Genomic DNA, 25,447 nt, shown 5'->3' with positions numbered 1-25,447 from the left:
AAGGTCTATGGTTCTACAAATTATGTAAAGTATATGGCTAATATAGGCTTTACAATTCAGCCATTCATTAGAGGTACTAAAACTTCTTATGTGTGTTATACATTCAGTCTGTAAAGGATAATTTAGTCTTATATTGTATATCGTTGATGTATTTTTCTTGCATACAGAATCCTTGCAAAATTAAATATAAGATTTATTATATGTACTTGTAGGGCACCACTTGTGCCCTGCGGGTATCCACCATCCTAAACAACAAACTTGACTTACCGCAGAACATCAAGTTTCCCCAGAAAACACAAATCAAAAATGGACGGCTGAAGCAGTGATTTTCTTGGATTTGCAGGAACTACAGTAACTCACTTGTAAAACCAAAACCATCTGCAAATGTAAAACACCTGAAGCTTTCGAACCGTATGTAATGGAGAACTTTCCTTATTTTGTACAAAGAATTGTTAACTGTTTTCCAGGTGTGAGAAAACACACCTGACCGTAAAATTATGCCAGTCTTGTTCTGATATTAGATGCTACCTTTCCATTCGCGGAAGTCCGTGTCTTGTCAGAAATTTGCGACATTAAATTAGAAAGTACCTCGTCTCCACATACTAATATATTATCATATTGCGCGTTCCTTTATCGCCCTCCCGTAATAAGCTCGTGAAAGTGTTTCTCATTAATTCGAAGATATATCATTATATTAATCTGTGAGTCCAAGGCGCAGTTTATCTTACGGATGTGCTAATGCATAAATTTGGTATATAACTCAAGTTCACATGAGCGATTATCTCGTAATCGTAGTTGCCCTCGGAAAATGTTTAATAAGCATTTGATCCATGCGCTATTAGGCGAACAGCCACTCCATTAAAAATTCAATATTACAGACACGTTCAGCACTCTGATCAATATGTATCATTGGCATTTTCTTAATTCATGCGTTCATAATCTCGCGAGAAAATTTGACTTTTATGTACTGATTTTGTTTATATTTATGACAATATTTATTTTACCCAAATCTGTGGACTTTTTTTTTAATTTGCTAGTTGTCCATGATTATTACACTGAATTTTACTCACTATTTTTGTGACAAGCGTTTTTCAGATTTGTGCTTATTTTTTTATCCCCATTTTAGTTTTCTGTAAAAGAAAACTTGTGACGGCTTTGTCTGTCCGTCCGCACTTTTTCTGTCCTCCCTCAGATCTTAAACACTGCTGAGGCTAGAGGGCTGCAAATGGGTATGTTGATCATCAGCCCCCTAATCATCAAACATACCAAATTACACCCTTGTAGCCTCAGTAGTTTTTATTTTATTTAATGTTAAAGTTAGCCATAATCGTACGTCTGGCACCGATATAGGTACCAACGACACATGCCGCCACCACCGGACCGTGGCTGAGGCCACCACCGGACCATGGCTGAGTTTGTTTCATGGGCCGTGACTGAAAGTTTCATACAGTATTATACGCTGTACAGAAAACATCGGCGCATTTTTTACTTGTTTAACCTTGCAATCAATAAATTCTTTGTATTTCCGCTGAAATCCAGGTAAATCATTATTTTCTTTACTCTCAACAATCATAATTTTTTTTTTATTTCCTTATGCATATAAAAACCAACCACTCATTTACATGTAAAATCACTAACCATTAAAAAACTTGAAATCAAACTTTGTTTATCACTGAAATCTGATATATTATTCCTTCACATAAAATCACTCAATTTCCATGTTAACCGCTATCTGTATTCATGAAAACGTGTTGGTGACGTTGCTAGAGAGAGAGAGAGAGAGAGAGAGAGAGAGAGAGAGAGAGAGAGAGAGAGGAACCTGAACTGAAACAAAGTGAAAATTAGATATCCTGGGCCTAGGTTTAGTCTAATGTTTAGACGATAAAACCAGTTGACAGTTGTGCAATAAGCAATAATGACATGTGGGTTAAGTATTTAAAGTATATTTACTAATTCTGGGCGATGGAGACCTTATATATACATTCAACCAGGAAATAATACTACGAATAGTTTTTGGCGTCAGCTACTGCGTTCAAGCAGGGGAATGAGAGCGCTGTGGGCTGTGAAGTTTCTCTTTGAAATGTTAATTTCGTGGAAAAACGGCTCCAGGCTTATTGCTTTCAAGTGACTGCAAGCAATTTCACAATACATTTTGGCAAAGAGACACAACTTTATTACAAACGATACAATATAATTTACAATTTACCAGATTTTATAATACATTCTGAAATAACATACACTTTACGAAAATCATTAAAATTAGATTACATATGATTACTGCTAACACCACCCCCACCCTGAAACCATGGATGCGCCCATGATTCACGAGCAAAGAGGAAATAAGAATTAATCAATATAACAGATTGTTTTAGCGAAGGGAAGGAAAAAAAAAAGCATTGAGACTTTACATTTGGGTGTTCGAAGGGTAAACGAGTCTAAAATAAATCGACATTTCATTTCTGTTATCGTAAAGCTCAAGCTGTAACCCTAATCTAATTAAGCAATAATTTTATTTACTAAAAAAAATCAAATTAAATTACCAGCAAATACTATTTTTCTCTACTAAGCCATGTTTACAGCCAGGAGGGCTCTAGGGGTAAACGAGCCCAAAATAAACCGTGATTTCAGTTTTCACCATAAATCTTCATCACTGAACATAATCGAGTTGAACCATAATGGTATTTATGAAAATCAAATTAAATTAATAACCAATCCTATTTTTATTTACGAAAATTAAATATTGATGTAAGGTCTACGAGTCTCGTCGTAGAATAAAACATTTAGGCTTGTAACCCTAGTGTTTCCCAGTAAGACCAGTGGTGTAAAGTTCAACGTGTTGACGCGGAGAATAAAAACCGATAAATTATGGTGTTATAATTGTGGATAGTGTTAATAACCGATAAATCCTACTCAAGGATGTATAAGGATTACCTCGGCGAAAGAAACGGAAGATCTGGATTAATATAATCGCGATACGAACCTCGTCAACAGCTGCTTGTAAGTGAGTCGTAAGTCAAATGTAAACAAACTCTTCTCGGAATTGTAAGGTGTTATGGGTAGTCATTTGTTTATATGCTTATGTGCCGGAATAATATAAATGTGGCCACAGTTGTGTTTTTATTTAACGAAATATAGATATGATCTTTGCTCTCCTTCTCGTATAACGAATCAACACGAATAAGCTTCAAAGATAAAGAAGGAGATATCGAAAACTCACTGGGATTGATATTATAGGCCTAGCCTAGTCACGTACCGAGGTTGCCATTTGGTTTTCTTATAATGTGCTACATAAAATTACTTAACATCATTTATAACAAATTGCCGTAAGATATCGATCATGCACGACTTTTCTTTGATAAAAATTATATTGTGTAAACCAATAATTCATCCCTGTAATAGCTTTAGTGGAAAAACAGTTACTCTCAGTTTCAGCATGTCAAAGCCTTGGTCATGAATGGTGAGGGTATAACCACATATAGGCCTAATGAAATTTATTTATTGAATTATAAATATAACGTTCGATATCGTAGATTAGTTACGAAATTGGCAGAGTTAGTATTATTACTTGAGTTAATGCCTATACGACTGACTTATATTATCAAAATATAGCCAAAAATCAACTACTTGAGCTGGAAGCTTAATCTGTCTAGGCCTAACATGCTCCTAGCCTACAAAAATGTAAGGCAAATGTAATTTATGTTATTTCAACATAGCCTAGCAACAAATTTATTCCCTTAATTACTTTCTTGCAAATCAGTAGATACAAGTTATTCAATATGCTACGCCTATGTGATCAATGTAGCTATAGTTTTTGTACATTGAAGGTATATATATATAGGTATATATATATATATATATATATATATATATATATATATATATATATATATATAATGTATGTATTTATATGTATACAGTATATATATATATATATATATATATATATATATATATATATATATATATATATATATATATATTATATAATTTATATGTATGTACTGTATGTACACGTATAGAATATATACTTATATATACATATATATATATGTATATGATTATGTATATATATGCATATATGTCTATACATAATACAATCATGCACCCTCATGAAGCACGGAAGTGGTGGCAGTTTCGAAAAGCCTGCGTCATGTTCGACAGTGGAATATGATGTCAGTTCGTTCTCGTTCCGCGTCATTTCGTATAGTTTTCGTTAGAATCTCACTTGTGGCATAACCGTATCAAGAGTATATCTCACTCTGTTTCCGCCTGCATGCATTCATTATGGGCCAGTGACGATTCCAACCCAGTTTTAACCGGCTACAAGTGGTAATATAACACTGTGTTTCACATTGGGTCAGTTTTCATTGCTTTCTGCAGTTTCAGAAGGGTACCATCAAGATTATTTATTTCATGCGTCACGGGTTTTTAGCCTCTCTCTCTCTCTCTCTCTCTCTCTCTCTCTCTCTCTCTCTCTCTCTCTCTCTCTCTCTCTCTCTCTCTCTCTCTCGCTAAGATTTTACCTCTGTAATTTAAATATATATATAATTCGTGTATATGTATATGTAACTGCATATGAATAAAGAATTCAATTTGAATTTATATATATATATATATATATATATATATATATATATATATATATGTACATATATACAGTATATGTGTGTATATAGGTAGTTAGCACTATCCATGTTTTTATATGCACACACACACACAGAAAGAGAGAAGAGAGAGAGAGAGAGAGAGAGAGAGAGAGAGAGAGAGAGAGAGAGAGAGAGAGAGAGAACATTTGTAAGACAGAAGTCAGTGACATCATCACGAGACTTGACTAAATCATCAGATACTATGAGAATGATATATGGGTTCTTTTGTGCTATTTGTTTGGTTGACATTGCCTTGGCACTGACCAACATCAGCGATGTGGTGATAGGGGCAGAAGCAATATGGAGCTGTTTAGACATATAGTGTTACAGATGTAAGAGGTTTTTATGTTAGGTTAAGCTACATTAGACCTATGAATAGGGAGCTAGATATTTTTTTGTTCCAGATTATTTTTAAAGGAATAAACTTGTTGTTTATAATCGTAGAGTTGTATATACAATATATATATATATATATATATATATATATATATATATATATATATATATATATATATGCCCTGTGCAGTAGTACTTCCATAGGTTTTGAACTGTTTTACATCAGCGTCACTAGCCCTGATAATTGTAACGCCAGATTATTTACAATCAACCAGTCAACTCTTCTGCAGTATAATCTAAAGGTTATACCGTATATCTCAAAATTAATGTGACCCTAACAAAAAATATGGAACATAATTACGAGTTATCCCAAATAAGGGAAACATGAAAAAATTGTCGCCAATCACCTTTAGAAAGCCGATGAAGCCAGGTTGATAAAGTTATTGGAAAATACAAAGTGAACAAGAAGAATTCATCTGATGGTATCCTAAGCATCCTATACAGTATCCCAGCGAACTTCATCCCATAAAGAGTCCTTTCAACTCTCCATTGATTCCTTTGTTTATCGCCAGTGTTCAACCTTTCATTTGGAAGATTAGTCTAGGGACAGATTAATGGAACACTGATTACCATGTATATGAGAGTTCTGTGTCTTTGAGTGTGCGTTCATTGATAGGCCTATGGAGGACGTTGTAAATTACTTAAAGGTTTTTCTGATAAAGATAACGATTCAATTAAGATGGCTTTTCAGATAAAGATTCAGTTACGAATCGGCATCTCCTGTTAGGCCTATATAGACCTATATCCATTACTTGGAACACCAAGTAATGGATATATACTTTTCACAGTGTTGTTGCATTTGTGTGAATACGAAAGCCTCTCTCTCTCTCTCTTCTCTCTCTCTCTCTCTCTCTCTCTCTCTCTCTCTCTCTCTCTCTCTCTCTCTCTCAAGATGGGGCTCCTCAATTTTCTTCTTGTAGGTTATGTGACGCGCCCAACGCCAACACCCTAGAACACTATTGCCTGGAATGTCCACTTGTTACCAATTTATTACCACAAATATTCACAGTAGTTGATGTATGTAAGCAATTGTTAACAGACTATAATTTGCTTGATGAAATTCTCATGCGCCATCCTCACTTTGGTGGTCACTGAACAAGTATTTCCTTTCATCAAATAAACTGTGTGTGATATTAACTAGAGCTAGGCCATTGTTGTACTCCATATGAATTCTATTGTATACGTTAATTTCCATATAGATGTAATTACTAATATTGTCACCATGTACTTAAATGTCTGACGCCAATGTGCGCAATAAATTGATTAAAACAAAAATCTCTCTCTCTCTCTCTCTCTCTCTCTCTCTCTCTCTCTCTCTCTCTCTCTCTCTCTCTCTCTCTCTCTCTCTCTCTCTCTCCTACAGGTAGTTTTGATGAGCTTAAAATTTATCAGACTTTTCCTAGTGTTATTTGTGTTTGTCTAGATACGAAAGAATCTCTCTCTCTCTCTCTCTCTCTCTCTCTCTCTCTCTCTCTCTCTCTCTCTCTCTCTCTCTCTCTCTCTCTCTCTCTAATGAGGCAGTGAATGACAAATCTAGGCTAAAGCTTTTAAGCTCTTCAAAATCCTGCTTGCCAGAGAGAGAGAGAGAGAGAGAGAGAGAGAGAAAGAGAGAGAGAAAAAGAGAGACCTGCATAAAGCTTGTAAATTAGCAACTTCTTTTGGAGAGAAGGGTTGCCACATAGGTCAAATTATAGACGTTAATTTCCGAAGTATTTCGATATTTTTATATTTCTATCTTGTCTTTTCAAGTTTATCGTCCAGATAGTGGACGAAAATGGTTAAATTTCGATTAGTTTATCTTAATACAGTTCAAATCTGCAAAGGTTAATTTTAATATAAGTAGAGTAAGTGTTCTTCACAGTTTCACGAAGCTCTTCTGAAAAAGCTTATCACGTCATGAGTGTTCATGCAAATCAGCTAAGAAAATAGTCTCACTAGAAAGCTCCATGTTTCTGGTTAAAAAAACTTGTATTTTATACGTATTTTTTCCCGAGTGGATTAATGACTGGTTTCTCGTTATTCAACTGGATTTTATGAAGTGTAAAGATTGTGTGGCCTGCAATTTAACGCTTATGTATCTAGTGCGACATCTAATTTTTAATCCTGTTCAACAAATTGCTAGACAGAAAGTTACATTATCCATAGCTGAATTGAAATCGTGTCTGTGGTCTTTTGTTATTAAGTCACATCCTGGTGTAATATTATTCCACTTCTTTTAATAAAACCCAGTGAATTATCACAAAAAAATTTAATTATCACAAAAATTGAATTAATATATATATATATATATATATATATATATATATATATATATATATATATATATATATAAATATATATACTATACTATATAATATAAATATATATATATATATATATATATATATATATATCTATTTACATATATACATATATATTTATATTTATATATATATATATCTATTTACATATATTATATATATATTTATATATATATATATATATATATATATATATATATATATATAGTATATATATATATATATATATATATATATATATATATATATATATATATATATATATATATATATATATATATATATATATATATATATATATATATAAATGAGGTGTGACAATAAAGAAACGAGACTGTGGAGGCCACGCTTACGCCTCAATGCCAGTTGGCTAACCTCTTATGTCACTGTGTTGCGCAACATCTCACCAGTATTTTGCTGTTGTGTATCACATTGCTGTTACACCTTGCCAATCAACTGGGGGTGGCGCAAACATGGAGCAGAGAATCAATTTGAAATTCCCGGATAAGTTGGGAAGGCCCCAACCAAGTGTCTCAAACTTCTCGAAGAAGCTTATGAAGAAGATGCAATGTCCTGGCCGAGAGTCTTTGAGTGGCACAAACGCTTCACGATTGGGAGCGAGGAGGTGGAGGATGACCTCAAGTCAAGAAAAACTTCCTCAATGAAGACTGCTGAGAACGTTGACAAAATGCAACAGCTGATGCGGAGCGATAGCAGATTGACGGTGCCGATATCAGAGGAGCTCAGCTCGAACAGGGAGTCATTGAGGACCTTGTTGAAGGAGCTGGGAATGCAGAAGGTGTGCGCCAGGATGGTGCCCAAGCTTTTGTAGGACGACCGGAAGGAGCACCAGGTCAGTGTTTGTTGTGACTTGCTGGAGTCAATTGGGGACGATCTGGAGTTCCTTGGCCAGGTCATCACAGGAGACGAGACCTGGGTCGTACAGTACCACCCAGAAACCAAGAGACAGAGCTTGCAGTGGAAGACCCCAACTTCACCCAGACCCAAGCTCGTATGTCCAAATCAAAGATCAAGGTCATGCTGACCGCATTCTTCGACCAGAAGGGAGTGGTCCATCATGAGTTCGTACTTCAGGGTCAGACAGTCAACCAGCACTTCTACCAGCAGGTCCTCAGTTGCCTCCATGACCGGGTGCAGCGCAGGAGACAGGCTCTGTGGAGAGACAATTCATGGCTGCTTCACCACGACAACACACCAGCACACACACACCGCGTTTAGTGTGAGGCAGCTCTTGGCCAACAAACAGATCGCAGTTCTTGACCATCCTCCTTATTCACCAGGTCTGGCACCGTGTGACTTCTGACTCTTCCCCAGGCTGAGGACTGTGCTCAGAGGAACCCATTTCGCCTCTGTAGAAGATCAAGGCCACTGTGACGAGGGAGCTAAGGGGCCTGAAAGATGAGGACTTTGCCGAGTGCTTCCGTGGGTGGCAGACACGAATGCAGAAGTGCATTAACTCTGGGGGGGATTACTTTAAAGGGGACATGCATATATTTGTATGTGTGTCTTTGTGTGTGTACAATTATAAAACTGTAATATAATAAAACCATGTATTTTTTAGGTATACAGTAAATACTTAATGACTTCCATTTTTCTTTCAGAATTCTGTACCCTCGTCAACAGTGAAGAGATGTCATCTAGTGTTGGTGAGTAGGAAAGTTTAACATACCCCTTAAAATTTAGCAATTCTCGTAACAATAGTTTGACCTCGATCGGCGAAACGGTTCGGAATTGAAAATATATAAAATATATAATAATTCATCATACATTTTCATACATCTCATCTCAGCCTTGGTGTGGGATAGAAGAGAACCCGTGGTTATATTATTCACTCTTTAGCCTCATCCAGTGATTACACGAATCATTAGTGTTTCATTATTCAACCCCTCACTTCCTCGTCCAATAATGTACGCACCATTTTTCATTATCCATTGTCCGCTGTTTCACTTTCACCAGGTAAATTATTCATTATTTTTGGAAGGTGGGGATCTCTACCTTAGAGCAATTTCCGTCGTTTTATGGTAGGCTTCAACCCCTTTCCCTTTCCCATAGATTTGAAGGTCAGGTGTCAGGAGGTACCATTACATATGGATGCCCATAATATTATGCATAGGTTTCTCTTTGTGCTTGTTTGGTCAGATTCGTACGCTGGTTTTAGCGTCAACGTTTATGTAAAAACGTTAATTTTTTGAGTCTCGGAAACTTCGTGGTTCAATAGTTTGGTATTTTGAGATTACTCTAAAGTTGGAGATTACTGTTTGGTCATTTTTGAATATTTTGGTATTTGGAGATTGCTCTGCAACACATTAGTTTTAGTTTTGAAAATGCCCCGAAAAAGGAATCCCAATACTCTACAATTGGAGGTTACTCTGCAACACAGATTAGTTTTGAAAATGCCCCAAAAAAGGAATCACATTAATCTGCAATTGGAGGTTACTTTGCAACGCAGGTCAGTTTTGAAAATACCCAAGAAAAGAAATCCCATTACTCTACAATTGGAGATTACTTTGCAACATAGATTAGTTTGTAAGTGCCCCAAAACTTAATCTTATTACTCTTCAATTGGAGATTACTTTGTAACAGATTAGTTTTGAAAATACCCCAGAAAAGGAATCCCAATACTCTATAATTGGGGATTACACATCATAGCCTCAGGTAAAGCCTGAGTAAGAATGGTTCAGTTGTCGTAGGTAATAATCAAGAGAACCTTTAGTACGGGTGTCACGTATCCAGATTGGAAAGTCGATAAGTATGACTGGTTTGCTTGTGATTGAAAGCATTTTTTTTTTTAAATTAAATACGCTGTTGAATTTTTTTCCCGTTTTTTTTTCAAGAAACTGTGTTCATCGGTTGCGTCACTATTGATATGAGTAGGTTTTATAAGTTGTGTGTTCGAATGGGTGTTTTTTAATGAAACTGTTGTACATTGGTTGTGTTACTGCTGAGATTAGCAGGTTTTATAATTTTTTTTTTTACGAAACTGTTGTACATTGGTTGTGTTACTGCTGAGATTTCCAGGCTTTGCAAGTTGTGTGGGTGTGTTTTCGTGTGTTTGTGATACGAAACGTGTACATTGTTTTACTACTGAGATTTGCAAATTTTATAATTTGTTATCATTTTACTTCATTATTTATTTTTTACTAAATTGTTGTACATTAGTTATGTTACCTCTAAGACTTGCAGATTATACAGTGAAAAAATACGCCTTGTTAACTTTTTCTTGTTTTTTAAAGAAACTAGTATAACAGTCTTTTATTTTTCGTTTGATACGAACTAAATGCAGCGTGACAACTTTTACTGAATTTCTTAATCCTCCCCGCATCCAGTTCTTAATTTTTTCAATTGCTAGATTCTTTTCCCCCAACTCTATTACTCTGCACATACTTTCACAATGACGTCATTCTTCTGTTAACTCTCACAGGTGTTCTGTCATCTTCACCACATATTTTTTATGGCCACCCCCATAAAAGAATCTGTAGAATTGGCCCATAGTATTTTTTTCATTAGTCAGAATTGGGTCAGAAACTGTAAAGTTTATTCAGTTAAGGACACTTCATCTTTATGCCTCAGTACAAAATCTTATTCACCGTAAGGCTGCTTCACCACTTGAGTTTTTGATGGCCCCACACCAACAAGAATCTCTAGAATTGGCCCATAATATTTTCTTTATTAGGCAGAATGGGATCAGAAGTTGTCAAGTTTCTTCAGTAAAGGACTTTCCATCTTTTTGCCCCGGCACAAAAACCTATTCACTGTAAGGCAACTGATTCAGAAAGGCAAGAACAAGTCATCAGCTTGTTCTTGCCTTTCTGAATCAGTTGCCTTACAGTGAATAGATTTTTGTACCGAGGCAAAAAGGTGGAGAAAGTCCTTTACTGAATAAACTTTACAGTTTCTGATCCAATTCTGACAAATAGAGAAAATATTGTGGGCCAATTCTAGAGATTCCTTTGAAGATGACAGAACACCTGTGAGGTTAGAGGGCTGCAAATTGGTATGTTGATCATCCACCCTCCAATCATCAAACATACCGAATTGCAGCCCTGTAGCCTCAGTAGTTTTTATTTTATTTAAGGTTAAATTTCGCCATGATCGTGCGTCTGGCACCACTATAGGTGCCAACAACACCCACCACCGGGCCGTGGGTAAAAGTTTCATGGGCCGCGGCTGAGAGTTTCATGTGACGTGGCTGAGAATTTCATACAGCATTATACGCTGTACAGTTAACTCGATTGCCAGTTAACTCGATTGCGCCGAAGAAACTTCGGCGCATTTTTTCTAGTTTTTTCTTGTTCTTAGATTGTAATCATACGGTACAAGTGAGAATACGTAAAGCACCAAATATCTTGACTTCATGTTGAGTAATCATCGACTACAAATTCATTCTAACGCTGATGTAGCCTATCTTAGTTTCAATACCGGCTTATCTTTCGACAAACATATCCTTATTTACAATAAACGGGAGTAATGTGTACAATAAACCATTAATTATGAAGCATCATCTATGAAACTCCTTTTCTCAGACACCCATAAGCACAGAATATATATATATATATATATATATATATATATATATATATATATATATATATATATATATATATATATATATATATATATATATATATATATATATATATATACACATATATATATATATATATATATATATATACACATATATATATATATATATATATATATTGTGTGTGTGTATATATATACACACATATATATATCCCCTGATGCTGTAAAGCAACGAGGAACATAAAACTTTTAACATTGCCTCACTAAGTCCTTTAATGGAGTGAATGAGCTTAAAGGCAGAGGGGAACAGAGATAAAAGTTCAATACAATTGTCGGACCGGCCATTTAATGCAACTGATCAAGGTTTTTTGTCTGTTGCGAGGAGGGACCCAGAATAAAGCTCAATTGCCATATAGGTATTAGGACTTACGAAAAACCAACAGGAAAAATTAAACGTTTGTATATGGTTTTGCAGTTGAGGGAAGATTTCATTAGCAAAATTAAACGAACTAGAAAATATACCTTTTTGTTATAGGCTAATTAAAATAGAATAACATACATTCGGAATAGCAGAATTTACATAGATTTTTGCCTTAAATTATTCAGTTCTTGGTGTACACACACACACATATATTTATAAATATAATATATATATATATATATATATATATATATATATATATATATATATATATATATATATATATACTATAAATATATATAATATATATACATATATATTATGTATGTGTGTGTGAGTGTGTGTGTATATATATATATATATATATATATATATATATATATATATATATATATATATATATATATATATATATATATATATATATATATATATATATATATATATATATATATATATATATATATATATATATATATATATATATATATATATATATATATATATATATATATACATATATATATATATAATATATATATATATATATATATATATATATATATATATATATATATATATATATATATATATATATATATATATATATATATATATATGTTATATATATATATATATATATATATATATATATATATATATATATATATATATATATATTCAAATACACCGTGGCTTTTATATAAACAAATATTACGCCACAAATATCGTTTAATATCTAGATAACATTACCCCAGGAACAACCTGCACCCAAAAGGAATTATGACTGAGAGGAGCTTCATCTTCCTTTCATGACCGTAATATTCTACACGTTTTCGCCAGTGCAAATGTGTGTACTTTGACGATGACTGTTGTTAACAAAACGTAGAATTTTCTGTGAAAGTTACTGATTACAGCTACTACGTATAAAACCTAAACTGTAATCCGCGACTTCATACTGCGGAGAAAGAACTGATGCTGAATTTCCATAACCCAAAAATTATGGGACCCCAAAGCCATGGTATAGCGCCCGCGATATGGATAGGCTATAAAGTCAACAAAGGAATTTCTCCCTAAGATAAAGTGATGAAACCTTATAAATTTCCCGGAAGGGTTCGGGTTATGGGAAATATATCTCCCTTGACAGGCTAGAGTAGGCCTTAACCTTATAAGAATATGTTGTGTATATCACACCAATATCCAGCTCCTCCGTAGGGAAAAGATTTTATAAATATCGTATGTTTGTTATTCGGTTCACATACGTGTTTGTATGGGGCGTAGGTAAAACCTAACAATTATTAGACGGATAATAAGGGTATTCGTTAACGTAGAAAAGTTAAGTATAGCATAAAAAACAAATACCTTAGAAGGTTAGAGAAGATCATGAAATCTCATTGCATAACAGTACTTTTAGCAACAGAAAGCTATACATTCTACATGAAGCTAAACGTAAATAAAGGCTAATCTGTAATATAGCCTCTGAACGCCAAACCACACAGGAATAAAATGATAGGCCTAACTACATTAACTTCCCAAAGAGTGATAAAACAACGAGGTTGACATAGCTCCATAAAACATAGAATTCTGATTTATTTATGAAGGAACAGCTTCGTCTCTCTCTCTCTCTCTCTCTCTCTCTCTCTCTCTCTCTCTCTCTCTCTCTCTCTCTCTCTCTCTCTCTCTCTCTCTCTCTCTCTCTCTCTCTCTCGTTAAAACAAATTGAAGGAGGAACTCTCATTAAGGTTTTTCCCTTTATGGTTGTTAGCTAATTGTCGGGTCAAAGTTTTCTTTACCCGTGTAGTTAGGAGAACAAACACGAGGGAATGGAATGTGTCTCCCGTCGCCCAAGAAAAGTGACAATAAAAAATGATTCCGAAGATACTGGAAGATATATAAAGAGAGTTTAAATTAATGTTAAAATTTTCACATTTCTTTTAATGTTACAATTTATGCAAGAAAGAATATAGATGTTTTAAAAGGATGCAAAATGTGTCGAAGGCAAGAAAAAGTAAATATACCTTAGTTTAACCAGACCACTGAGCTGATTAACAGCTCTCCTAGTGCTGGTCCGAAGGATTAGACTTATTCTACGTGGCTAAGGACCAGTTGATTACCTAGCAACGAGACCTACAGCTTATCGTGTAATCCGAACCGCGTTATAGCGAGAAATGAATTTCTATCACCAGAAATAAATTCCTCTAATTCTTCATTGGCCGGTCGGAGACTCGAACTCGGGCCTAGCAAAGTGCTAGCCGAGAACTCTACCGACTCGTTCAACGAAGAACTAGGTCGAAGGCAAGAATCCATTCAATAATAACAAATGCTTAAGTACAGTACTATCAAATGAAATTAAATTAGGATTTATAATCAAATAAGAATTCCTGTAACAACTTCAGGAGTGCAAGGCTTAACCAGGATTTCGTTAACTAAGAAGACAGAAGTCCGAGTTCTATAAACTGATAAAATACTGGGCTCAGCAACGCAACCGAGAAGGTGGAATCAGTTGTACTCATAAAACTCTTGCGAACAATAACCAAGAAATTTATGATCAGTGAAAAGGAAAACACTGTTGGTAAATTCGCCTTTTTATCCAAAGCTGGATCAGTGATAAGATCAATTGAACTTCATTTACATAAGCAGAGAATCCTTTATATAGTTGTTTTCCCAATTGAGAGGAATGTTCCATTCAGTTACACTGAAATATTACGTGAATTGTAAATAGTTGCTCAGAAAAGAATTATTATACGCAGTCTTCAACACTGATTGATGTGATTATTTACCTATGTCTTGACACCTGCTTCTTTATATAGTATGCTGATTTATTTCAAGAGGCTATTTCAAATTTTTCATGTATTACTGGACAATCAGAATATATATTAACTTGAAAAATGGCAACTGCCATGTCTTGAAAACATTAGAGTGAATTAAATTGATATGCCGAAAATGAGCCGAGTTTGAAAGTAATCCTTAAACAAGGAATATGCAGAATGCAGAATTCACTTAAATTAGAGGTCATCTGCATATGAATGGATGTGTCGTGAAGGGAATTAAAAGAGGCTTCCACTGGAGGTTGGTTAAAGTGGACAGACGAAAGTCCGTCTCTCTGCGAAAACGGAAGCTTTAATGTCATTCAGGATGTAGATAAGTTGGAATATTGGTAATTATAGTTGGACATTGAATCTGTAAGTTAGCAAGACTGATAAGATAATCGTGATTGCACTACATCTTGACTAATATTTTGAGATAATTAGCTGACTCTGCTTTAGATACTCTGTTGGTATATTCTGTAATTTTCACGATAAAAACTCGAAACGACTGAAGCAGATTTTTTTTACATGCGAAAAATTGAACGATTTTGGGAAAAAGATATTTATGTTGGTATATCGAACCGCTGCACCAAAAAAAAAAACTTTTCTGTTCTGTTTTGAAGCTATTAATAAAAATTTCTACGAAATATTTTTTGTCGAGGATATTGTCGTTTCAGAAGAACGAAATATATTTTTTGTACACAAATTTCCTTGTAGATGAAAAGAGTCTGAAATGCTTTATCCATTACCAACTTTTATGTTTGAGTGGAAAGATTTAATAACATAATCGTTAATATGAACTAATATTTAGGAAAATTAACTTAACCTTTGACGTGAAAAAATTTTTCCCACGTCCTTACAATAATGTTTAACCCTTTTAGGATGCAAAACATGAGCTCTTAATGTGAATGTTAGCATTACACGTTTTTGATGAAGATAGCCTTCAAAGATCTTGTAAGAATAGAATAAATTATAATAATTTCTAAATAACAGAATATATTAATGGAGTAATTATAGATTTAGAAAAATTATGTATGGCACAAATGTGTTTTTTGCTTTACACAGCTACTAAAATAGTAACCTCGCTTAATTATGTTGCGCTATTACTGGTTACGCAAAGTATTGATTTAGAATTCTAGAGTAACGAGGAGTTATTGTTCATCGATATCATACGTTTTGAAGTCGCATGTTTTAGATGGTCTGTCATTCTCTTATAACCCTGAATGTCAGCCAAAGATAAAGTATAGAATCATTACAACGACAGACCACTTTACTGTACACCCCAGTGGTCATTGTCTGAAGGAAGGGAAAAGAATGTATCTACATTGTTCATAACTCAGTATGGTCCGTACAAGAAATGGATGTCGTATGCAACAAGTAGTCACGTAATGAGGTAACAGTCCAAGCAGAAAATATGCCCAAAACTAAGCTGATAGTTAAAAAGGTCTGTTATTATTGTATAACCTTTTTTCGTTGAAATGACTGATGATTTTACAATGAACGACGCTAATCCGTTAATGAAGAAGTGGGCTGCTAGATTAAACTTGGTAAATGTATTAACTGTTACAGGTAGTACTAGGATTCCAGAAGGAATGATGTACAGATTAACTGGAAAGGCTGTAATATTAGATAACTTTACAAAGACAAAGCTAGAATTTTCGAAAATATTATGGAAAAAATATGATTCATGTGAGTGGACTATTTAAATAGGACAACAAAGACGCACTTGGGTGGAGGCAATTCCTCGAGAAGATTTTTTGAATAAGTGCAAACAGTCTTTCAAATGGAAACTCTTTGTATGGCTGGAGTTTTCATTGTCCGTAGTGTTGTAGGTCGGATTTACTAAAAATTAACAGGATAATGTAGGTAATATATATAAATGTTTTGATTAAAAAAGAGATGTCATTTCACCTACGGTACATGCCTTCACTCTGGTGCTAATTATGTGATAAGTGTGTATGATTGTTTCCCAACTAGTTAACCATCAGCTTTTTGTACGGACACTTTCTCCAATGTGAGCGTTACAAGGAGAGAAAACGCCTATAGTTAGTAAAAATTTAAACTAGTCAAAAACTGTTTCCTATATTTTGAAGATATGAATTATATTTTCCTCAACGAGTTTCATTCAGCCTTTGCCCATCCAAGAGGGAAAGCAATGGGAATGAAAATAATCTTGTTTTTGTCTGAAGCTACCTCTGTTCCTGGAAACTTTTTTTTTTTTTATAAGAACAAGCAAACCAGTTATTTACGTCCTCGTCCTCTCTGTTTATCTATCTATTTAAAGTGTTCCTTTTAGGAACATTTTCATGTTATAACCTCTCACTATCAACCATAATATTTAACAGAAATGAAACTTTAGCTTGTTAATATATTAACCTCATCCACTTACAAATGCCCATATTAGAGCCAAATACGAGTATAGCATAAATAATTCTATTACGTTAACGTATGTCCAACTAGACCTGTTACCTGACACCGTCCTCTAAAAATAGATGTCCTTATTTTAAGGTAAGGAAATAGTCTAATCAGGTTTTTTTTTACGTGGTTAGAAAATACAGGCCTGTACCCTGAACACAGAACCACTAACGGCCACCCTTTGTCTGGTGTACCAGTAAAAAGTATTTCCAAATTCCCTTTTAAAACTGTACCAAGTCCTCCACAGATATTCATCTTGATTATACCTGCCGTGTATTCGTAGATCGTACGCATAATAGTAACTGACATCTGATTAACTGGTCGTAGAACTTACAAGAACTTGACAGTAAAGTCAAGCATGTGACTGGTGATCGCAATATGCTTGACAAGTTTTTGTTGTTCGCTGAGTGAGTCGGCACTAACAAGCGAAATAATCTAACACTAGAATTAAAGTCTGTATCCTGTCAATCTTGTGAAACATTTTCGTTGTTAATCCTGATAGGGTTGGGTCCCTTTACTCCCTGAAAGAAGCTTGCCAGGTTCTTTTCGGCTTCTTCCCAAACTTCATAATACGTAAGTTCTCTTGCTTTATGGGGGTTCTTGACAGAAATGCCAACAAGATGGGAATATATGAAGAGATTGTTGAGCAAATACTCCTTTATGCAAATGAGGTTTGGATGTTGTATAGTGTACAACATCCAAACTTCAACAGTTAAAGCTATTAACTTGAATTTAAAGTATTAACTTGAATTTCTTATATAGAATTGAAAGGTTAAGAAATGAGAAGATACATATAAGAAGAGGTGAGATTTAAGATGGATTAGTCATGTAGAGAGAATGGAGGAAGATAAGCTGGTGAAGAGTGTAGAACTCCTATTAAGAAAAGAGGAGGACATAGAACGTGGAAAGTGACGTTATATAAGATACCTGGTAAGAACGGGCTATAATATCCAAGAAGAGCAATAGAGGTGAATGGAGTGTAGGGATTTCAATATGCTGCTGCTCGTCTTCTGTGCAGGTTTACCTTATAGTCAATATTCAGCATCACAATTCAGCAGTTGAAGTTGAATTTGGTACTGATTTTTTTAGAGCCGGCCTCATACAAACATATATACATTCGTACGTACACAGATACACACACGTGTGTAAGTTTTATATATATATATATATATATATACACACACATATATATACATATATATATATATATATATATATATATATATATACATACACACACACACTTATATATATATATATATATACATATACATATTATATTATAATATATATGGGAAACTTCATATACATATACATATTAATGAAGCCGACAAAGTGCGACAGAGTGCCAAGTACTTTCGTGTATGTTTAACATATCTTCGGGGCACAAAGATGTGTTAAAAATACACGAAAGTACTTGGCACTCTGTCGTTTCATTTTGAACTTTCCCAGTGGCTTCAGCTAATAAACAAAATCACAAGTCTCTTCAATTTCTTGTGCTTGGATGTCACGGCTTCGTAGTTACAAGCATATCCAAAAAAGCGCGAAGAATTCGAGAAGTTAAGAGGGCATTGTGGCTATTAGAATTACATGTGTCTGGTAAAAGTGACCAGTAGATTCTACATATATATATATATATATATATATATATATATATATATATATATATATATATATATATATATATATATATATATATATATATATATATATATATATATATATATATAATGTGCGTGTGTGTGTGTGTATGTGTACTTTTTAATAGATACCAAGATATTAATGCTAAGTATTTGGCACACGTCAGCTAACTTCATGAGGTAATAACTGTTATTACTCTACTAGAGACAATCCCCAGTTAACTGGATATTCGTTAACAGGAGTCGGCTATCGATAGCGAATTCAATTGCATGCCATGTAATATATAAGCTCACAGAGAGATCTATTGAAGGAACTAACCAAGAGATTTGAACAACAAAACCTTGCATTGATTGCACATAGCCTCAGATTAAACAGAAACCTCTGGAAACTGAATTGAAAGCCCCTTATTTCAATGCATGTCTTCGATAACTCCAGTTGTGATTGGCATTAATCTGGGTATGTTTGTATTATGTGACATAATTAAACAGTACATATTTGCCTTTGTGTTGTAGTTATTTTTGGTCACTTCATTTCCCTACACTTGACATGGCTGTTAATGCTTTGGTTGTTACCACATTGTCAGCATATCCTTTTTTTATAATAAAAAGTAAAATCATTGAACTGAAACTTCTCAGCAAAATTAACATTGTCCACTGGGAAGTATATTTACAAACCTGTCAAAAATCTTCATCTTTTTGTAATCTGGTGTTGTTGTCATCAAAATTAAGTAAAAATCAATGAGCATTGGGGAACTAATAATGGAGACAGTCTTCCTTAAAAGAAAAAGGACAGTTACGTTATAAATTCAATTTAATATGTCTCCTCTACATGTTGATAATGAAATTATCTTCCGCTTCCGTACATTGACATTCTCCTTGCCCTTGATATTCACGAAAGCATTTTTCTTATAAAAATTGCTTGCATGTCTTTTACGGATTCTTCTATGAGTACATTAACAGTAGTTAACAGTACCTCATTAAAACCTTTCATGTAATTAGACGTTAAAAGCAAAATCACACCTTGCGGTAAATAGTAGGGATTTTGCTAATATCTAAGAAAATAATTATGAGATACTAAAACAAAGATTATGACAGCCCTGTAAATGTTCAGAAACTGAAAGGTAAACAGAATCGAAACTGGAAGGCATAACTAAATCAAGAGCTGTTATATATCCTATTCTGTTTCTGTTTTACATTTTGCGAATAGTTACAAAATCTTCGCCAGTGCACACAGCGAACCTTACCCTATTGGGAAAACATTTCCTGTAACAGCGTTCAAGTGATTTCAATACATATTCCCATACCGCTTCCATCTCTACAGATGATATACAGTCAAGTGTCTTTTATTTAATTGTTAACGGTTATCTTTTTTTTTTTTATATTATGTACAATGTTACGTAAATAACCCAGGCTGAATGTTATCTGCAAAGAAAGTTTCCACATGAATTTTTATACATTTTTAATCTGTCTTTGATTGTAAGTGTAATTTTAATCTCCGTCACTGTTGAATAATAGGAAAAAGTATTTTATCTAATGAAAGGTTCAGTCAGCTAAAGGGTAAAATATTAAATGCATTTCGTACTCATTTTACATTTAGGAAAATAAGTGGCTGAATCCCCTGTCGAGTTTAGAAAATTCCCCACGAAACAATAGCTTTTGCTTTCAATCAAGGTCTTTTACCATTTAATTTAATTTGATCACAGATCAGAACTCCCCTCAAACTCGGCTGAATTGTCAGTCAGTCACTTTCTTTCCTGCTTCCTCCTCGCTGGCTGTGTGTTGAATCTGCTTATTTTCACTTCAACAAATAAATTGTGGATTATTGTAACGCTCTTTCTGGGATAATACATTTCTCAATTTTTGGTTATCTTCAAGACTTGTACCTTTAAATTTTGTTGAAGGTTATATATATATATATATATATATATATATATATATATATATATATATATATATATATATATATATATATATATATATATATATATATATATATATAAAATTATGTATATATAAATATATATATGTATATATATTATATATATAAAATATATATATATGTATATAGCCTATAATATATATATGTATATATATTAATATATAAATATATCTATCCATATATATTATATATATATATATATATATATATTATATAAGCCTATATATATAGTAATCACTCCTATGATAAACGGAGCAAGCTTATAGGAGCCAACGACTTGAAATTTAAGCTTACAAAGAATAAGGATAAAAATAAAAAGAATAAGGATAAAAATAAATGTAAATTTTTAAAATACAAGGTAATTGTTTTAGGATAGCAATATAATGCATCTTCGCTTGAGCCCTTGAGGCTCTAATTGCACAACCTCCTCAGGGAGACTATTCCTCAGGCCAACGGTGTGAAAAGGTGACCTTTCTATAACTCTGATTTCAAAAGTGAATTCTGGAAGCAAAGATGCGGATAGTCTTCACAATTTAAGCAGCTGCCTTTAAAATCTGCAGCGTTAAGCGTTTAGTTCCTTTGGTGACTGGAGAGCATTGTTCTTGATTATTCACTAACTGGTCTTGTCACTATGTTGTGATCTGTCTTGTTCTGTGAAGTCTCTGGATGCTTTCGCATTCATTGTAGCTAGCTCCCCCTTCATTAATATTCATGAAGCTGCTTATGTCAATGTCTGGTGTGCTGCTGCAATCGCAAGGCTTGAGATGAGCTATTACTTTTATTTTTAGTGTGCTTTCCATAAAGCCCTCTCCTCTCTCTCGTTATTATCCGTAATTCAGGCCTGTGGGTGTTTGTGTAGTTATGATGCGAGACCAATAAGATCCCTGGTCTAACTGGTTTTTTTTACATACTTCCAGCGCTATTTATCTACTTTTTAGTTTTCTGTAAAAGAAAACTATTGTGCCGACTTTGTCTGTCCGTCCGCACCTTTTTCTGTCCGTACTTTTTCTGTCCGCCCTCAGATCTTAAAATATTACTGAGGCTAGTGGGCTGCAAATTGGTATGTTGATGTCCGCCCTCCAATCATTAAACATACCAAATTGCAACCGTCTAGCCCCAGTAGTTTTACTTTATTTAAGGTTAAAGTTAGCCATAATCGTGCATCTGGCAACGATATAGGCCAGTCCACCACCGGGACGTGGTTAAAGTTTCATGGACCGCGCTCTCATACAGCATTATACCCAGACCACTGAAAGATAGATCTGTCTTCGGTAGCCTTGACTATATGCTGTACAGAAAACTCAGTTGCGCCGAAGAAACTTCGGAGCATTTTTTACTTGTTTTATTATAAGACCGTTACGCTTCAAGCCTGCCAAATATACAAGCGACGCAAGTCCAATTTGTGATATGTTTCAAATCGACGGAGAAAATAAGCCGATAGGAAAGAGATTTCCTTGCCTTATTCGTTACGCCCCGTAGGGGGTTAGTGCGTCACTGCACCTGATGGGTTGTGCTGTAGGCATTACTGAAAAGGTTCTTTGCAGCGTCCCTTCGGCCCCTAGCTGCCACTCCTTTCATTCCTTTTACTCTACCTCCATTCATATTCTCTTTTCTTCCATCTTGCTATCCACCTTCTCCTAACAATTGTTTCATAGTGCAACTGCGAAGTTTTCCTCCTGTTACACCTTTCAAACCTACCTACTCTTAATTTCCTTTCCAGCGCTGAATGACCTCATAGGTCCCAGTGCTTGGCCTCTGGCCTAAACTCCTTATTCCATTCCATTCCTTATTCGTTACGTCATAACAAACTTTATGCATTCCATCTCTCTTTTCTGTCCAGTAATGTCTTCCATTCCAGTGTTTGCCTTTCCCATTCAGTCTTGCGCTTCGACATCGACGAAGGCCAACGCTACGGTTCCCTAACGAAAAAGCCTCTATTGTTGAAACGGCACTAGAGAAGTGAGCGAATGTATTTCTCTGTTGTTGTACACTTTTTCAAGTCTATTTCTCAAAAGTTACGCACGGGAGTGTTCAGGCTCAAGAGGCACCGTGTGAGAATTCATATTTATGTGCCGGGCAAAGTTGGGAGCTTTCACAGTCGTTATACATACTCGCTGTGATGCTCGTGTGAGTTTCAATAGCTGTTGGTGTATGTATTTCACACAAACGGCGTTTTCACTCGAAGGAATTTAAATGGAATGCCTTGCTTCGTAGTTACGCTTTTGTATTACAGCTAGGCTGATACTATGCTACTGCTTAATTTTGTTATTTAAAATAGTTATTCATTTCAAGAATATAGAACCTAACGTCAGATTAAAGTTATCAGTTCCAAAAGCAAAGCACAAAATATATTTTCCTTGAGTATATTTCGTAATTATGTACAGAAGCTTGTGATTTAGTGTGTTAACTTTGAAATAAAGGGTGAATTTACTTTTAAACCATGAAATTCTCGTAAACGACAACTCTGAAAGCATTTATGAAAAATATATATATATGATGAATAATTATATCGAAGAAAGGGGCAGGAGTAACATTCACCGATTGCCCTAAGATGAACTTTGTCAAGATATCGCCAAATAAGATTGATATGAGATCAGAGAGAGGCTCAGAAATTGATTACACTGAGCTTCCAGTTTACTGAAAATTATTATCCTCATTAATATATATATATATATATATATATATATATATATATATATATATATATATATATATATATATATATATGTGTGTGTGTGTGTGTGTGTGTGTGTGTGTGTGTTGTATCAATATATATATATATATACATATATATATATATATATATATATATATATATATATATATATATATACATATATGTATATATATGTACATATATATAATATATATTATATATATAAATATATGCATATGTATACATATATTTATATATACGTGTATTCATTTATATATATCTATAAATATATAAATATATCCTACCCCAACGCCAAATCAAAGTCCTTCAAAAGAAGGCATCGTGCTACCCCATATGAAAAATGGGAAAAGTGCACGTTAAACGAAGAAGAAGATATATAGATATATATATATATATATATATATATATATATATATATATATATATATATATATATATATATTTATATATATATATATATATATATAAATTATAAATATACATATAAATATATATATATATATATATATATATATATACACATATATATAAATGTATATATACACATATACATATAAATATATATATATATATATATATATATATATATATATATATATATATATATATGTATTGTATGTATTTGTGCGTTCACGATGGGAAAATCAGCTCACGCAGGATCTCATGGAAACTCGGCTTCAAAATGAAGCTGAAATGACAAAGGCATCTCAGTGAAAAATTAATGAAGAAAATAATTTTCAGCAAACGGAAACCTCAGTGTAATCATTAATTTTGAGCCTTTCTCTGTTCTCATATCAAATAGACCTATATATACAGTATATATATGTATATATATAAATACATTATATATGTATGTATATATATATATATATATATATATATATATATATATATATATATATATATATATATATATATATAAAGTGACAACAACAAAAAATTTTAAGACTGGTGTAGTTTTCTTTTTTTTTTTTACTTTACTTATTCCGTAATGTGTGTTTTACTTTACAATTTTCATTTTATTACCTAACACCATCCCATACTTTTGATGCAACATACAAAAATATTTCCAAGGAGCTGTTTCATTTAAAATTTGCTCATTTAACATTTCAAAGAAAAATTACTAAACAAAAAAACAAGTCTGCATTACATTATATCTCATACAGCGGAATAGAATAAAATGGAATGGGAATTCAAAGCAGCCAAAATCCAAATAATACAGGGGATACAGGATTTGACTGAATTAGCTATGAAGAGATCAAAAGGCAGTATCAGGAAAAAATATTGTGGGTAATTTTGATAGTCTAAATCCCGCCGTTGATGTTGACTTAACGGGGTCACCCCGTTAGAATAAACCATCGCTTAATGCGAGATAATAGTTTATTCGGATTACCGAATGTGGAGTTTAATCTTTGTCTATGATTTATATTTTAACATACAGGAGATCAGCGCCTGCCCTATGAGCCTACAGAGGCCCAGGAGGGCTTTAATTAACTAGTGTATGCTTTTCATTATCATGTGAAATCAAGAGCAAGTAAAGTACACAACGCTCGTGTGTAAAGTACACACACACACACACACACATATATATATATATATATATATATATATATATATATATATATATATATATATATATATATATATATATATATATA

The 25,447-nt window shown here is 33.6% G+C and overlaps 1 long non-coding RNA gene across 2 annotated transcripts in view; it reads left to right on the top strand.

Moving 5' to 3' along the window:
* Window positions 1-25,447, top strand: part of LOC136829367 (uncharacterized) — a 521,509-nt gene that overhangs the window by 96,910 nt on the left and 399,152 nt on the right. Inside the window, exons 1-2 of one of the 2 annotated variants that reach the window (XR_010850366.1) lie at window positions 2,797-2,997; window positions 8,965-9,009. This is a non-coding gene — a long non-coding RNA (uncharacterized lncRNA). Of the gene's footprint in view, window positions 1-2,796; window positions 2,998-8,964; window positions 9,010-25,447 lie in introns of those variants that run through there. The other variant, XR_010850367.1, reaches the window with a different exon arrangement.

Source organism: Macrobrachium rosenbergii, chromosome 44, assembly GCF_040412425.1.
Source record: "Macrobrachium rosenbergii isolate ZJJX-2024 chromosome 44, ASM4041242v1, whole genome shotgun sequence".
Classification (NCBI taxonomy): Eukaryota; Metazoa; Arthropoda; class Malacostraca; order Decapoda; family Palaemonidae; genus Macrobrachium; species Macrobrachium rosenbergii.
The sequence above is the reverse complement of the archived record's forward strand: the minus strand, read 5'-3'. Positions and strand labels throughout refer to the sequence as shown.